The sequence below is a fragment of the Pelodiscus sinensis genome, chromosome 3, assembly GCF_049634645.1.
Source record: "Pelodiscus sinensis isolate JC-2024 chromosome 3, ASM4963464v1, whole genome shotgun sequence".
Taxonomy (NCBI): Eukaryota; Metazoa; Chordata; order Testudines; family Trionychidae; genus Pelodiscus; species Pelodiscus sinensis.
Genome location: NC_134713.1, coordinates 57,280,721 through 57,299,560, shown reverse-complemented (window position 1 = coordinate 57,299,560; position 18,840 = coordinate 57,280,721). Strand labels below are relative to the sequence as shown.

The following is an 18,840-nucleotide window of genomic DNA, read 5'->3' as shown; positions in this document are numbered from 1 at the left end:
AATTCAAACTACCTAGTCCATGCCACGTGTAGCCGTGGGCAGGTAGCTCGAACTACGGGGCATTTAAAAATGGCAGTGCCCGGGACATGCAAATGAAGCCTGGGATATTTAAATCCCGGGCTTAATTTGCAAGTTCGAATGCCTACATTAACCACCCTAGTTCGAACCAGGGTGGCAGTGTAGACATACCCTATGAGAGTTGATTTTGTGGGAACAAGACCTGCAAGTGATCCTGTTGTTGGACGCCAATGATGTGTTCCTCGTGGCTCAGAACCAGGGGGCCTTGGCATAGATGGAAACCCTCTATTTGATGGTCTTCTTCACCCAAATCAGCTGGGTCAAGAGCTCTGTCTGATGATCAGGGATAGGTGGAAGGTAGGCTGCCTTTCACTGGCACTCTGGGCCAGCCAATGGGGGCATCGGTCCAATGGTCTATGGGTCTACCTTTCAGCCACCAATCTCTCCCCACTGGAGTATTGGAATAATCTACGGGCTAAGTGACTGACTGGTTATGCAGATGGATGGTGTTTCACTTGTGTCTTTCCCTTCAGGACAGAGTGCTGTTATTCTATCAGCTGGTTCTCTCAAAAAATCGGGTACCCGTTCAACATCTAGAACCTGTTAGGACTAAAGCCATTCAAAATGGAGGCAGTGAACTTTTCAAAATGGAGGCAGTGAACTTTTGACTAAGGACTTCATTTTGATTAAAATGCCTGTGAGCAGCAGAAGACTCTGAGCTGTGCTGGCTCTCATCAGCCAGAACTAGTTTTTCCTGTCCAATCGGAACATGCCATTGCCTCAGAGTTTCATGCCACAGAAAAGATGTAAGGATCTGCGCAGCTGCTGGAGGGTGTGGTCTTTTCCATCTGTGTTCCTGTCAGCACCGGACCACCATAAACGCTGTGACTAGAGAGGGAGAAGATATACCATCAGTGATCCACCACCATCCTGGAAGATCTCCACTGTGATCTCCCTGGAGTTCCTCCCTGAGAGCTTCAAACTAGCTCAAAGGTAGAAGGTCCCAAGCCTTGGCTGCACAGCACCATTTGTGCCTCCCAATGTAAATGGGTTTTTTTTCTTTGGGTTCTTTGCTATCATCTCTTCCTTTATTTCTGGCCAAAGTGGGTATTTGGGCCTAGGCTTCATGCCTCTTTGATGTAATCCCTGCACTGTTATATAGTTATTGTTGATTAAGAATGCTTACTATTGTTTGTGGTGGTGTTTTTTGAGTCTCGTTTACATTTTCCATTTTCCCAGTTATTGTAATTTTAATCTTTTAATACATTTGTTAATTTACCTAGAGTGTCCTTCTATATTATTTCCACTGCATCGTGGGAGGGTGCACAGAGGGTATGTCTACACTACCCTCCTAGTTCGAACTAGGAGGGTAATGTAGGCATACCGCACTTGCAAATGAAGCCCGGGATTTGAATTTCCCGGGCTTCATTTGCATAAGCGGGGAGCCACCATTTTTAAATCCCCGCTGGTTCGAACCCCGTTTAGCGCAGCTACACGGGGCTCGAACTAGGTAGTTCGGACTAGGATTCCTATTCCGAACTACTGGTACAGCTCGTGGAACTAGCGGGGTAGTTCGAAGTAGCGGGGTAGTGTAGACATACCCTGAGGTATTATTACAGCACACCAGTAATAGGTGCAAGAAAAGGGTGCCTCTGAAACAGGGGCTACCTGATACAGAGGTCACCATTTGATACCTATTTCCTTAGTTGCCTTTACCCCCTAGGTAACACCTGCCTCTGGGAACCATGGCCAGCCTCCAGAAGAAGATCCTGAAGTTTGTCTGGCTGGGATTGTGCTGGTACTCTTAGGGGGTTCTGAGCCTCTGTGACAGCCTATGCTCTTATGGTCACCATTTTTATAAGACTATGATGGATTTTGTATCAAGTATGCCTTGTGAGGTATCATTTGAAAAGTCAATCTGCTGAATCTCATTTTCCTGTTAAAATATGTATAGTGACACTATGTGCAAAGTTATAGCGTTCAACTATATGACTGTTACTGAAATATATGGTAATTCTGGGAAATATGCACAAATCAGCTTTTCAAAGGCAGAAAAACACTAGCACCCCAATAGATATTAAAGGACCATCACCCACTTTAAGTGGCCATCCTCTAGCAGGATGGAAGGTACAAACAAGAAATTTACATTTAATCACAGGGACAATTGAAATGTCATGCCCAAATGGACTGTGTGTTACCATAACTCAGCAAGGATGTTTCTAGCACAAGAAATTGAGCTATAAAAACAGAGGAAAACACTTGGTCTTCACCTCTCCTCCTCCCATCTGTCTTCTCATGACATCTAAAATTGTTGAGATGCTTCCTGGTGTAAATTAAAGTGGTAGCTCACCTTTCTGATTGCTCTCTTGATCTTCCAAGGAATATTTCTCTATAACATATGGCTGTACATAATTTAATCATTGTGCAAATATTCATAATTCTTTGGCCACTTAAATATCATATTATTGTCCCTCCAATCTATTAAAAATACAGTTGCAATTATTATCTGGAGCTGGCCCCACATCATACCTGGCCTCTGAATCTTTCCACCAACTCTTAACTTCTTGTTCTTGCTTAAAGGGTTGTATATACTTCTGCCACATGACATTTTGCCTTTTCAGTGACCCTGCCACTCTAACATTGAGGCTATTCTCAATCTCCCACACGCCTACTATAGGTCTTTCTGCCATGTCTCCTGGATGCATGTGCTCTGCCAAGCCAGTGGTACAAGTCTTTCTGGTACTGCCTCAGGATTTACTTTTTGTAAAGGGTCTACCAGCAAGGAATCGACAAAAATATGGACAGAAAAAAAATAAAAAATATTTAAAAATCACTCACCGTTTTCTCTCAACTTCCTGTCATCTCCTTTCTAATGTGTGGCAGTCTTGTTTAGATTGCATGCTCATTGGGAAAGGAGCTGTCGGTATTTTGTGGGTTTTGTTTAGTAAGGAGCACTAAGTTCAACAAATATTATACTTAGGCAATTGATTTAATAGTGTCTTTAAACTGGACAAGTTTATTTCACTTTCCTCCCAGTCTGATACTAGCTTAAATACTTATTTCCTCAGATCTGAGGCTGAAGATTCAGCTGTATAGCTCTCCATCAGTTTTAATGGGACCATGAGATTTTAATCATTTTCTTCTTAGGACTCATTCCTGGTCTCCAGTACAGAGAACTACTTAGCATTTAATCAAGTACTTCCCATTTCAGCTTCCAGAACCTAAAGCAGACCAGATTAAGAATAGAAATTCCCTTAACCCTTCTCTATGGCTGAGTATTTCTCAACATTTTTCTTTTCACTTAGTGCAGTTTGATCATTGCAGTCAGTAATCATATAATTGCCTTCAGTGTTCTCATTATTTATAAGTGTAGGCAAGAGACCAGGAAAAACTGCCTCATCTAAGTTTTCTTAGCATTGGAATCATCACTTAAATATCACTGGCCCATGTTTAAGATTAATGAAGAGTCCAGAGAGTTGGTCTTCAGGGATATTCTTATTTTTGTTTCCTTGATCAAATAATTTACAGAACTGTATGGCAGTGTGATTAAATACACTCATCCCCACACTAAAAATCTGGGGGATGAACTACATAAGTTTATTTTCAGTTGTGAAAGCTGCCATTAGTTGTATTGGCAATCTTCCCAGCTCAGTGACAATTACTCAATTAGTGTGTTGCAAACATTTGTGATACACAAACTTTCTCCAGCTGTTGCTAAATCAAAAGTGAACGCAAACACGGTGAGGTTTGCAAATCTTTAATTAGTTACATTAGAACTGCTGACTATTTCTATTTATACATCACCTGTCATTACTGACTAATGTCAAGCAGTGATAGAAAACAGCTGAATACTTGATAAATGACCATCAAAGTTTCTTCACCGGTTAGAGACATCCAGTCAGTGAAATGTTTGCCCCACTGCTTCCAAATTAATAGCTGTAAATGTGTTGTTTACATTTTTCTTCTCAGGGATAGCACACTTCATAACTTCTGGAGGCTGAGTATATTGCATACACTAGGGATCCTTATATTCTGTCCAGTAAGCTTCCTGTCTATCATGCTCCCAGTCCCTTTGGTTTCACACACTACACTTCCCCATCTCTGGGCCTTTGTGTGCCCTCTCTTCCTCCGCATTGCCCCCATTCTTATTGTTTTCTTCCTCTTTGGGAGACAAACCATTCAAGGTGTCAGTATTTTTAAATTGTATTGGGAAGATAAGGAGCACTAAGGTGTAGGAGTATTGTTAGGTTGGAAAGTGTTAATGGCTGCTATAAACTGCTTCTTTGATCTATAAAAACAAGTGGCACCTTAGATACTAAGAAAAAGATATAGAATCATGAGCTTTCATAGGCAAAACTCCCTTCATCAGATGAATTGGAGTGGATTAATTCATCTGATGAAGTGGATTTTACCCATGAAAGCTCATAGAATCATAGGGTACGTCTAGACTACATGGCTCCATTGACGGAGCCATGTAAACTAGTTTACCTGGCATAGTCAGTGAAGCGGGGATTTAAATAATTCCCGCTTTGTTAAAATAAAAATGGCCGCCGCGCTGTGCCGACTATCAGCTGATCCGGCACAGCACGGCAGTCTAGACGTGGCACGGTCGAAAAGGGAAGTCTTTGTTGACCGCTCCAGTAAACCTCATTTCACTCCTCATGCAACAGGAGTAACAGTTATTTCGAGGGAAGGATTTTGGATTGGACTACTGCGTCTACACATGGCGAGTTAATTCAGGCTACTGGCTTTTTAAAATGGTGACCGCCTATGAATATGCTAATAAAGCATGGGATATTTAAATCCCGCTCTTCATTAGCAACTTCGGTATGCTTCATTTGCCTCTCTTGTTCGAACTAGGGGGCAAGTGTAGACATACCCTGTATTATTAGAACATGTGCACAGGCTACCTGTGCTCCTTATAAGCAATGCCAGAAGGCAGTGAGTGTTATTTCACAGATTTTCAATTTCACCAGCTACAATTGCTTTTTTTGGATGACTTTAATTATATGACTTGAAAAATGTTCCAGCTGGGAGTGATCTCTTTTTCTGGATAAACTGTGTCACAGTGTTTTCTGAGTGGGCTGCCACTTTTGGGGAGAATGGGACATACTGAACTGAAGTGACTTGATTGCATAACAGGCAAGAAGAGAGGGAGAATACTCTTCATGCCATGTAGCTTAATAAAGTTTGGGCAAACTATCAGACATGTTATTAACAATTTTTTATAAGGGGCCAGTCCCAAGCCTCATTCAGCACTAAGGACAGCAGTACAAAACAGACTCACCAGTAGTCTAGCAAAAGGGTATGAAGAACTATTCACTTAAAAGAATTTTCTGATACTGTCAAGAATAAAAAGATTGTTGCACAAGGGACTATGTAGAATCTGAGTTTTAAAGGATTGTTTTTGTGGCATTTCTAAGAAATATTCAGTCATGTTACTTCAAATATGATTTTAAACTGCAGCCCGCCAATGTGTTCTTTTAGGGCATGTCTACACTAGGAAATTATTTTGAAATAACTTATTTTGAAATAATAACTCAGGAAATAACTATTTTGAAATAGAGCGTACACACTGTAGGGAAGCCTCGAAATTAGTCTTAAGCAGGCTCCTTTAACGTGTATGCAATACCTTGACTTAGAGCCCCAGGAAATACTGGGGAGTAATTACTTTGACTCTGGGGAGTAATTATTTCAAAATAGCATCAGTAGATCATCCACACTCCCACTATTTCAAAATAAGTGTTGTTCTCCCATGAAAAGCAGGAATTAGTTCTTTCAAAATGACCAGCCCATTATTTTGAAATAATCGGCTTGGTAGTGTGGACACTCTCCTTGTCATTTCAAAAAAAGGGGGAGTTATTTCAAAATAACTCCCTAGTGTAGACCAGGGTTTAGTGATTGTTTCAGGAAAGACGAGGTCTCTGGGTCCCGAGCTAAAGTAAGTCTCCAGGCTGAAAAATGAGAGTGAGTTAGGGATGCATTAATTTATAGATTCACAGGGGGCAGCGACTAACACAATCTATGTATGAAATAAATGGCCTTCTGTTGGCCAACTGACTTTTTAAAATGATTACATTTTACTGTGGTGTGGATATCTGTGACCTTCAACAATCTCTGAGGCCTTGTGGAATTTTGCTGATAACTACCACTACTAAAACCCTTAGCCATTGATAATAGTTTCACTTCCCAGTACTGTCAGCATAGAATGCTGAGCTAATGGCCTCAAAAAACGGTTCATGCTAAAAATGCTTCTGGGTCCACTCACTGTGAAGTAAGTTATTGTTTCTCACCCTCCTCCCCTCTCCCCAGCCCTTTCTTTTGGGTGTACTCACTAATATAATGTGGATTCCATGGCAGAAAGGATTCTGTGACCAGTTCTGTAGCAGCTCTGTAATTCAAAAAATTGCTTTGAGGACTAAAGAACTTGCCATCATTGGGCAAAATTCTCATTTTCGGTTGAGAAATATCATTTACTAATGAGTTAGAAATTGGTAAGAGCTGGGGTAGACAAACGGTAGGAATAAATGGTCAATATTCTACAAGGAGAGCAGGCATCACAGATCTAGTTGAACTTCTTCTACTGGACACAGTTGCCTCGTCTTTTAAAATAATGCTATCTTTCCCAAACCTCCCCAATAGCTATCACATGTTGCCCAGAATCCCAGTGACAATGTGAACCTTTTGGTTTATAGTTTACTCCTTCAGGAGTATGCAACAGTGAAAGCAAAGAGACCCACAGACTTTCCACAGGATTCAAAGACACCATTGCTTTTACTTACTAAAATGAGAGATACACAGACTTAGATAAAATAATAAGACGCCTACAATATCAACAGGAAATACCAAAAGACCTTTAAAAACACATAAATACACTTTTTGGAAGGTTGCAATGTAACATGATTTTATTTCTTATTATTTAGAACAATTGCATACAAGAATGCAAAAAAGAGAAAGAAAAGCGACTATGCCTTGCTTTAAGCTTGCTTTAAACTGTTCTACAAAGAAGTTAAGAGACTTATTGAAAGCCCCATAACAACCCACCTGGCAAAGCTAGAGTGAACTTCCAGGTCCTAGACCTGTGTGTTCTTATCTAGCTCACTAGTTCTAGATACTAGATAAAGTTAAACTTGCTCCCAGACACTTCACTAGAAAGCCCCCTGTCCTGCAAGCAAGACCAGGAACCCACACCTTCTCCTTACCAAATGAACATACACAGAGACACAGGCAGACTCTGAAAACAATAGTTTGCAATTCCCTTGCAGCCATTAATATATCACAATATGAATTTCCTGTGCCTCAGTTTCCTCACTACTCTGGAGAATTCTTCGGGCTGGAGCTGATGGTTCATCTTCAAAATCATGCCCAACTAAAGTTTTCTCATAGACTCATAGACTTTAAGGTCAGAAGGGACCATTATGATCATCTAGTCTGACCCCCTGCACAGTGCAGGCCACAAAATCTCACCCACCCCTCCTAGAATAATCCTCTCACCTATATCTCAGATATTGAAGCCTTCAAATACTTTGAAGACCCCAAGATGCAGAGAATCCTCCAGCTGTGGTCTGTACCCCATGCTACAGGGGAAGGCGAAAAACCTCCAGGGCCTCTGCCAATCTATCCTGGAGGAAAATTCCTTCCCGACCCCAAATATGGCGATCAGCTAAACCCTGAGCATGTGGGCAAGACTCATCAGCCAGACACCCAGAAAGTTCTCTATAGTAACTCCTATCATCCCTCCATTGACCTATTCCCACTGATAATGAATGGACAATTAGTTACCAAGATCATATTATCTCATCAAACCATCCCTTTCATAAACCCATCTAGTTTTATCTTGAAACCAAATTGATCTTTTTCCCCCACTACTTCTCTTGGAAGGCCGTTCCAGAACCTCACTCCTCTAATGGTTAGAAACCTTCGTCTAATCTCAAGTGTAAACTTCCTACTAGCCAGCTTATATCCATTTGTTCTTGTGTCCACATTGGTATTAAGCTTAAATAATTCCTCTCCCTCCATGGTATTTATCCCTCTAATATATTTAAAAAGTGCAATCATGTCCCCCCTCAGCCTTCTTTTGGTTAAGGTAAACAAGCCAAGCTCCTTGAGTCTCCTTTCATAAGACAGGCTTTCCATTCCTCGGATCATCCTAGTGGCCCTTCTTTGTACCTGTTCCAGTTTGAATTCATCCTTCTTAAACATGGGAGACCAGAACTGCACACAGTAATCCAAATGGGGTCTCACCAATGCCTTGTATAATGGCACTAACACCTCCTTATCCCTACTGGAAATACCTCGCCTAATACATCCCAAGATCGTATTAGCCTTTTTCACGGCCATGTCACAATGGCGGCTCATAGTCATTTTATAATCAACCAGGACTCCGAAGTCCTTCTCCTCCTCCGTTACTTTCAACTGATGTGTCCCCAGCTTATAACCAAAATTCTTGTTATTAAACCCTAAATGCATAACCTTACACTTCTCACTATTAAATTTCATCCTATTGCTATCACTCCAATTTACAAGATCATCCAGATCTTCCTGCATGATATCACGATTCTTTTCTGAATTGGCAATAGCTCCCAACTTTGTGTCATCCACAAAGTTTATTAGGACACTTCCACTTTTGGTGCCAAGATCAGCAATAAAAAGATTAAATAAAATTGGCCCCAAAACTGATCCCTGAGGAACTCCGCTAGTAACCTTCCTCCAACCCGACAGTTCACCTTTCAATATGACCCGCTGTAGTCTCCCCTTTAACCAGTTGCTTATCCACCTCTCAACTTTCATATTAATCCCTATCTTTTCCAATTTAACCAATAATTCCCCATGTGGTACTGTATCAAATGCCTTACTAAAGTCGATCCACTGCATTTCCTTTATCTAAAAAATCTGTTACTTTCTCAAAAAAGGAGATCAGGTTGGTTTGGCACGATCTACCTTTTGTAAAACGATGTTGTCATTTGTCCCAATTGCCATTAGCCTCAATGTCTCACACTACTTTCTCCTTCAACGTTTTTCCCAGGATTTTACATACTACAGATGTCAAACTAACAGGCCTATAGTTACCCGGGTCGCTTTTTTTCCCTTTCTTAAAAATCGGAACTATATTAGCAATTCTCCAGTCAAATGGTACAACCCCTGAGTTTAGAGATTTATTAAAAAATTTTGCTAATGAACTTGCAAGTTCATGTGCCAGTTCCTTTAATACTCTTGGATGAAGATTATCTGGGCCCCCCGATTTACTCCCATTAAGCTGTTCAAGTTTGGCTTTTACCTCGGCTATGGTAATATCTACCTCCTTATCTTTAGTCCCATTTGTTAACTTACCATTATCCCTAAGCTCTTCATTAGCCTCATTAAAGACTGAAGCAAAGTATTTGTTCAAATATTGGGCCATTCCTAGATTATCCTTAACTTCCACTCCATCCTTAGTAATTAGCGGTCCTACTTCTTCTTTTTTTTGTTTTTTTTCCTATTTATATGGCTATAAAACCTTTTACTGTTGGTTTTAATTCCCTTTGCAAGGTCCAACACTACCTGAACAAAGCTATGCCATTGAGCAGGTGCAGTTCAATGTGTAAGCTGAATGTAACCAAATGTCAAAGTGTACTATACATTAGAAGGAATGATTTGAAACCACAGGTTGGACCTCATTTGTCTGGCCCCATTGGGACCTGACCAGTTCTGATGGACCTAACCAGTCCACGGAAGGTCAATTCTGGCCCCTCTGCTGATGGACTCTGGGCAATCTTGGGGTCTACCAGCAGACCCAGTTGGGCTCCACACCTCCATCTGTCTCCTCTGCTGGCTGGTCTGGCTTCCATCCTGGCCACTGGCCTGGCTTCCAGGCTCCCTGCCCCCAGGCCGCTGGTCTCTGCATCTCCAGACAGGTTGCAGTGCCGGTCCAGCCCCTGGGCAGGCTCTGCACCCCTGGCTGGGCTGCGCTGCTAGGTCTAGGCTCCAGCCACTAGACGGTTATGTGCCACCAGCCGGGCTGCACTGTGGGCCCTGGCACTGGCCGCTAGGTGGGCTCTACACCCTTGGACAGGCTCTGCTGTCAGATATGGACCTGGGCACCAGGTTCTGGGCTGCTAGCTCCCTGCTCCCAGGCTGGTTCTGCTGCCAGCCCATGCACTTAGCTCCCAACTCCTCTCCTGACCAGGGCTCTCTGGTCCTGCAACATCCGTGATCCTGCTGGACAACAGATGTTGCCAGATCAAAGAGTCCGCGGCCACAGAGTTTTAACCTGTACTCATACTGTGGATATTTTTGCTTGACATTCTTCAAGAGAAAAATCTAGAATAGTAGGAGTCATAAAAGCAAGCAAGATGTTGAGTGGTGTGCTAAATATTGTAATGTAATTATGTAAATCATTAGTATAACCCCATTTTTAATACAATTTTCTGTTCTAGTCATCCATTGGAAAAAAAAATACACTAGTAGAAAGTGGGCATAGTCCAGAGATGGATAACAAAATGATTATATTCAAGGAAGGATTTCCATTTACAGATAAATTTTAAAAGTTAGGATCAGATGAGAGAAGAAAAGAGTAAGAGGTGACATGGCACAGATGACACGACATATAAAATAATGAATGCTATGTAGAAGGTCAATCAAGTATTCCTGACATGTTCTCTATGAGAGACCCTCAACTTTGGAATTTGCTGATATGAAATAGCCTGAATCTGCTGACATTTAGTGCACTTTACAAAGTCCATCAATTTTCATTTCCTGGCTGATATTTATAGGGATTAATACTGTAAATGACTCTGAAATAGTAGGAACATTGAATGGGTGACTTATTCTATGTTTTATTATTGTAATTCAGATTTGTTATTGTTGTTGTGGGCTAGAAAATGTATTATCATGACAGGTGTCAGCAGGAGATATAGTTACCTGCATTCTTCCAAGTTCTTTTTCTTAATATTTGAGAAAATGTTGTCTTAGGAAGAGATGCTGTGTTATTGTGAGGGTCATCCCTGTGATCTGAAGTCCTAAAAAGTAGAGTAGCTCATTATTGATACCTGCTGGTGAATAGGAAGAAGAACAGTTCAAATCTGCTAAAGAAGTCTAGATTGATAGGGGTCCATAAAAGAGGGAACTCTCCATTGGCATCTGATGGTGAGCAAATGTAACTAATCCATGGAGCAGACCTCATGTTTTTCAGTTATGTGGTTGCTTGGGTCATTTTACTTAAAATATGGTTGAGGCTGGGGGCAATCAAATGCAAAAGTTAAAATGCAAGTCATCAAGAGTGTATCCCTCAAGGTCTCATCATCTGTAAATGACTCTTTTGTCCTTTAAGTCATAACAGGAATTGATCCTAGGTAGTTTTTGTGCTGCAGGATGGCTACCTTTAGATCTGCAATTGTGTGTCCAGGGAGATTGAAGTGTTCCCCTACAGGTTTTTGTATGTTACCATTCCTAATATCTGATTTGTGTCCATTGATTCTTTGATGGTAGCCATCCTGCAGCAAAAAAACTTCAGGACCAGACTTCAAAGAGAAACTGCTGAGCTACAGTTCATCTTCAAGTTTGACACAATCAATTTTGGATTAAACAAAGACTGTGAATGGCTTGCTAACTACAAAAGCAACTTCTCTTCTCTTGGAATTCACACCTCCAGATCAGCTACTAGAAGTGGGCCTCATCCTCCCTGATTGGATCCACCTCCTCATCTCCAGCCTGATTCTGGCCTGCATATTTGTACCTGCCTCTGGAAATTTCCACTACATGCATCTGACGAAGTGGGTCTTTGCCCATGAAAGCTTATGCTCCAACACTTCAGTTAGTCTATAAGGTGCCACAGGACTCCTCGCTGCTTTTGCAGATTCAGACTAACACGGCTACCCCTCTGATACTTAATCCCATTTGGGGAGTGGTAACCTTGGAAGCTGGGCTCAAAACTGCATTTTCCTTGGACCTGAACAGTTTCAGTGTCTGTACTGCTCCCCGGGAGAGCAGTGATCTCAAGTATGTGCCTTGGCTGGGGAAGACCAGGGAGCTAGCCCAGCAAGACAGGGTAGTAAGACGCCCCAGAGGAAGAAGGTGTGTGTCAGTGGCCTTGTCAGCACCCCGAAGAGGTCTTCTGTGACCTCACCCCATCAAAGGGAGATTCCAGAAGACTGAAAAGAGGCAAATATAGTGCCCACCTATAAAAAGGGAACTAAGGACAACCCCAGAAATTACAGACCAGTCATCATAACCTCTAAACCAGGAAAGACAATGAAACAAATGTGAAATTGTGGAACTATTAACTGGGTAAGTCTAACATCAGTAATGAGCAAATTAGTTGAAACTATAGTAAAAAATAAAATTGTCAGACACATAAATGAACAATTTGTTGGGGGAAGTCAACATGGTTTCTGTAAAAGTAAATCATGCCTTACTAATCTGCTAGAGTACCTGGTGCCCCAAATTTAGTGGTGTCTTATGCAGCTGTATATTCTTTGTATGCATATGAAGTTGAGGTATGATTCCTTAGAGAAAGGATCGCCTTGTGTGCTGTTTGATCTCTTCTGTTCCAGGACTGTTGTTTGTATAAAACAAGTTAGACCTAGGATAGACCCAGACTCTGCGTCACTGATTTCTCTTATACTGGGAAGCTGACCTGCATGTTCCTAGATATCTGCTACTATTCATCAGAGGCACCTGTGATATAAGAATGGGACCCTGGTGTCAGAAGAGGGGAGAACAATATTGAGTCATTCATCAAGGTAAATGGCATTTGAGCTATGATAGAGTTTGTTAGATATCAGCCTTCATAGTGTCAGTACATAACCAAAACATTTACTGCAGTAGGTAAGGAAGAAATTTACTTACTAGTCATAGGTATTGGTTGTGTAGTATTGGTAGGACAGAGGTTACATCCTTTTCTGAAGCATCTTATACCAGACCACTGTCAGAAATAAGACACTGGACTTGACAGAATACTAGTCTGTTTGATCTGACAATTCCATTGTCCCTGTAGTTTAGAATTACAGAAACAACACATGGCCTATACCACAATAACATATTTAAAAAGCACACACAATAGGGTGAAAAAACCCTGAACATCTCCTAGGACATTTATTGAGGCAAACAATGTGCCATCACTTTTTGACTGCTCTGCAAAATTGGAATAGCTGATGTCCAGCAGAGTCTTTTCAATAAGCCTGTACTGAAATTCTATCCTTTAACAAAATCATTTTAGTTTGGGGAATACGTTTACTTGCATTATATGTTTCTATGTATGTTGCTACACCATGTTAGTTGTTGCCACAGTATCTGAATATAGACATAATTTGGCATTTCTCTCCATGGACCTCTGTTTTGAATATAGTCCTCTAAAGCAGTATTTCTGAAAGTGTACCACAGAAATACTTTCAGAAGCACTTTAACTAGCCACCCCAGTTTGTTTATGTACAGGTGCTGCAGCCACGGAGCCTCACAGCTCCCATTGGCTCTGTTTCGTCCTTTGCAGCCAAGAAGAGCCGCAGGAAGCAAGGTCGGCCGAGCCGTTGCTTCTCACGGCTCCCCTTGGCTGCAAAGAACGAAATGGAGCCAATGGGAACTGCGTGTCTCTGGCCATGGTGCCGGTACATAAACAAACCAGGATGGCCAGTTAAAGTGTTTCTGAAAGTGTTTCCACAGTACACTTTCAGAAACACTGCTCTAAAGCAATGAAAACGTGGACAGGCAAGAGTTAGTATATTGGTGACTTAATCTTCCAGTACCAAAGTCAATAGGAGTTTTATTAGTGACTGCAAAAGAACAGTAAGCCATGGAAGAGGGATAATTATTTTGATGGTAAATATGAACTTCTTCAGATTGATTCCTCTCCAATTGTGAGACAGAGAAACATTTTGGAATTTTTGTTGTTTTGAAGGGCTCTGGGTGCAGAAAGTTTTGAAACATTCATCCTCCTTTTCCAGAGGCTAAAAGTCAGTGTATTGGTGTATATGTGAGGTTTAGATAACATTATATCAATGATGTTTAGCACACTACAATTCCTAACACACTTTTAAATAAGCCGTCGATAAGAGTAATTTATTATCATGCTCTAGTAAGCATAATACAAAGATCATAAATTCAGTACAAACATAAAGCAATGAAAATGCCTTACTCGTTCTGAAAACATTGTTTTGAAGTGTGAATCAAACCTACCATGGCTGTCTAATACTAGATACATGCAGTTTTACCCACTTGGTTTACCCAGTCTGACCTAGATCAATGTATTCACTTGACAATCTTCATAAATTCCCTTTGGTATTTCTTGCCTGACTGTAGTGGTTAGTACCGCATCTCATCTGACATTAGCTTGACTTCTTATATTTCACAAAGACTTCCCTTAACAAATGAATTTGCAAGACAAATGCATATTTATTACTTTCTTCATATATATTCACCCTTTTGACATAGTGTTTTTCTCATTTCGGAGAGATGAAATTTCTTAATGCATTATAATAACCTCATCTGTATTCCCGTGACATCCTTAAGTGCCTAGTGAAAGGATTTCAAGTCCACACTTATACCTGGTAATGCCAGAGAACAGTGATGCTGGCAGCAATACTGGTAACCAGAAAAGAGGCATCTTGAAGGTCATACAGCATGTTAATACTATTGATGCAGTTAGCAATGTTTTCTCATTAGGGTGGGCTTAAAGAAAAGCAAAAGAGCAGGTTTCACTGCCTACTTCAAATATAAAAAAATCATGTGCAATGTTCTCATGTCTAAAATACCCACTTACAATACCTGCCTCTCCCACTCCTTTCCCTTTGTCAGTTTTCTCCTGTCACCTGTTTTCCACAGTCATGTTTTCTATTCATCAGTTACCTCAGTGACATTTGCCATTCATCACAATCCCATCTATAATTTTTCAAACTTTTTAAAGTATCATTTGCTATGAAGTAGTATAAATCTTAATCCCAATGAAAGATCCATGTGCTATGATGCCCTCTTGCAAACTGTGCCATTTGTTTCAGAAATGAGTGAATATTTGGAGGGGAAACAGTCACATTTGCTTGTATAAAATGTGGCGCTTCTCTGAAAACAATAAGAATAAGTTTTGGTTTCAGTTAAAAATCAAATTTTTGATAATGAACCTTCTGAGAACAATCTGACTACAAGAGATACAGTCATTAAGAAGGTATGTCACCAGCACAATGTGTTAAAATTTGCTGAAAAAACAATAACAAATGGACTGGTAGCAATTTATAGACTAACAAAACATGTAGATGGTATCATGAGCTTTTGTGGGCACAGCCCACTTCTTCAGATGACCAGTGATAAGAGTAAATCCATATAAGGTGTATATCAATAATGTTTTTTGTTCATTAAGACTAAAGTAAAAGTCCACAATTGAAACTGATGTGTATTCCACTGCACACTGTGTCAAAGAAAAATACTGAGTCTGGTAACTGTAAGGATGATGTGTAGAAAACTAGTAGCCCAGCAGAGACTAAAATGGCATTCTCAAAGTGCATACAGGCAAATTAGGATTTGTCTGAGATTCAGTGTTTAGGCAAGACTTATAAAAAAGAAAGACATTGATACCAGCATAAATAGCTGCAAGCCATGACAACCTTCTCCTTTTCTATTTTTTTATATATTTTTTTAAAAATTTTGTCAGGTAGTAATTGGAGGAATTTCCCCAGCACATGCAGGCCCACATGTTTTGGGGATATTGGGTGGTTCACATAACCTGAGAACAACCCACTGATATTCTCAACTACATGTAGTGGGTCTAGTGGTGAAAATGTAAGGGTACATCTACACTGCATCCCTAGTTCGGACTAGGGATGCAAATGGAGACGACCGAAGTAGTTAATGAAGTGGGGATTTGAATATCCCGCACTTCATTAACATGATCTTGCCGACGCGCTAGTTCGAATCACCCTAAGAGATGGATCCAAGGCACTAGGTTTAAATTCAAATGTGGATCTGAACTTTCTCAAATCTTCTGAGTATCTGAAACTCTTCACACTGCCCTTTATAGAGATTATTTACTTTGTGTGGCAATAGAATATGATTTGTTTTGTAAGAGAAAATGTCTGCTGCAAGAGTTAAGAGAAGAGCTCTAAGATGGTCCCAACACACTGTACATGGGATAGTGCTTGCATCACCAGGGCTGGATTAACCAGTGCCAAACATATTTGTGGACCCCCCCCCATGTTGTTTTTAAGGGCTTCTATCAAGGTTGGGCCTGGAGTGGTGGCACCATTGGTACCACAGGATACCTGGTACTGAATCCCAGTGGCATTTTTCACATTGATCACATGCCTCAGGAAGACTACATATGGATTGTGATACATAGCTCCCCCCTTTCCCCCCCCCCCCCCCCCCAGTTTTTCTCATTGAGCTGTGAACAGAGCTTTCATACTGATTAGGGAAAACTCTCCAGAGATTTATCTCTGTCCTCATCCAGACATTGTTTAGCCATGTCTCCGGTACCATCCTATTTCACCCTACGCAACTCCCATGCTGGATCTGTGCAGACAGAGGGTGAAATATGTAGCATTGTTGCCTGTTCAGTTGGGGCACACAATATATCAGGGCCTTTGATACAATGTATCATAATCTAGGGAGGGAGGGGTGGCTGGCGGTTGGCCCATTTCAGGAGTTTATGGAGGACAGACAGGTAAGATGTTCCTTAGGGCCAGAGGTTCCTTAGGGCCAGAGGTTATGTGCTATGGTAACCAGGGTGGTCCTTGCATGTGGCATGTCTCACTGTGATGCAGAAGGGAAGGAAACGGGCAATAAGGGCCCCTTTTGAGTGCGGGTGTGGTGTCATGGCACCATTGTAAACCCGGTACTATACATTATAAATCCAAGTTACATATTCTTTCTCAGCATAGTACTTTCTGGGCTTGAAACCACATTAAAAGCTTCAATGTTCATTTTTCTACTGAGCCCAGGAAAATCAAAGAAAGAATTGGAGTTTTCCCTATGGGCATGAGTGACTTTCCCTTCAGCAGAAAAAAAAGAGTTGGACACACACACACACACACACACACACACACACACAACCAACCTTGAAAGCAAGCCAGGGGATATTTTTCATCTTTTCCTCAGGATCTGTCTATGATTAATTGTTGAACACCTCGGCACATTTGACCTGAGATCTGATCTGGCAGAGATGAAAGCCAATGATTTTCAGATCTATCTTCTTTTTGGCATATTTTAACTTTTAATATTCATTTTCTTCACTTGCATCTTATACAACCAAAGCTGCTCATCTGCGGTGGTTGAGTCCAGTAAACGAGTAATTTTCTGCTCTGTGTTATGTCTAAAAATTAGGGTGATATTTTAATTCTCAGTTAATTGGGCTTCTTTAAGTATTTCCATACTTAAAATAAATAGAGGAGCTTTGGCTTATATACAAGTGCAATTGCATTGCTTTCTATCTGTAGGTGTTAACTTGTACAATGGAAACATACTCTGAGAGAAGCTGTGATGCTTCCAAGAAGTACCAAGATCTATGAGTCACCTCAGTACCACCTGCCCTTAACATGAAGAACCCTTATCAGTGCTGTCAAGGATCAACTTCACCGGCCACAAACAGCACATTCATTCCTTTCTGTGCCTATGCAGCCTCCACTGTCCTTCTGTACGTTGGTGATAGGGACATTCCAACCCCAAGTTGTCCATGCAAGCTCTTGGAGTTTCTAGCCCCTGTTTTCCTATACATTAGCATCATTCTCAGATGCACTGCTGCCAAAGGAACACTATACCCAAGCTTCCTAGTTATGCCTCAGACCAGTGCTCTGCTTAACACACCACACTTTGATAAGTTCATAGTGAAAACAAATATGTGTGTCATAAACCAGTGGTGAGAAACCTGCAGGCCAGGCCACCACTTCCCACAGCTCCCATTGGCTGAGACTGTTGAACCATGCCAAGTGGGAGCTACAGGGCTCTGGGCCTGTGCATACTCAAACAAACCATTTTGCAGCTTGCCAGCAGCTAGCCCTGATGAAACACATGCAGCCTGTGGGCCAGGGGTTCCCCACCCCATCGTAAACTATAGAGATTCAAATGATAACAAGTAAAAATTTTGGAAACAATTTGTTATTTATAAAATAGGATCACAACATACAGTCTAGAATTCCTTAGAAGCTGCTCTCCTCTTTAGTCAAGTATTGCTCACCAGCACTTTAAAACACATAGGCTACGTCTACATTGGCCCCTTTTCCGGAAGGGGCATGTTAATTTCAGCGATCGTAATAGGGAAATCCGCGGGGGATTTAAATATCCCCCGCGGCATTTAAATAAAAATGTCCGCCGCTTTTTTCCGGCTTTTAGAAAAGCCGGAAAAGAGCATCTACACTGGCCCCGATCCTCCGGAAAAAGCGCCTTTTTCCGGAGGATCTTATTCCTACTTCAAAGACATCTAGGCACCATTGAAAATAGTTTGGGAGTCCGTTACAGTGTAATCAACATATCCAGTTACATGAAGAAATAAAAATGGTTGCTCACCATGTTGTTTGAGATGTCTTGCATGTGTCCATTACACAACCCATTCTCCTTCCTCGATGCATCAGTCTATCATCTGGGTTCTGGTACAAAGGAACATAAAGAATGTACATCCTTTATACCTTCAGCTCAGATCACAAGGGGAAAGCCAAGGTGCATGAATAACTACCCCTCTTAGTCCTAGTAGGGAAAACTCTCCAGAACTAATGCACAAGATATACGGAGACACTTTGATATATGTAACACATCTCGGAGCATAACAACTTCAAGAAGGTGTATGACCCTTTTTCCATTTTCTGAACTTTGGCTACAAGTTCAGACCAGGCTCTCCAATATTTGCCTGGTAACTTGCTTTCTGACGCGTAC

General features: G+C 41.2%; 1 long non-coding RNA gene across 2 annotated transcripts in view; it reads left to right on the top strand.

Moving 5' to 3' along the window:
• Window positions 1-8,446: 8,446 nt before the first annotated feature.
• LOC142827819 (uncharacterized) overlaps window positions 8,447-18,840 on the top strand; it is a 58,081-nt gene continuing 47,687 nt past the window's right edge. For both annotated transcript variants that reach the window (XR_012902579.1, XR_012902578.1), the window contains exon 1: window positions 8,447-12,737. This is a non-coding gene — a long non-coding RNA (uncharacterized LOC142827819). The remainder of the gene's footprint in view (window positions 12,738-18,840) is intronic.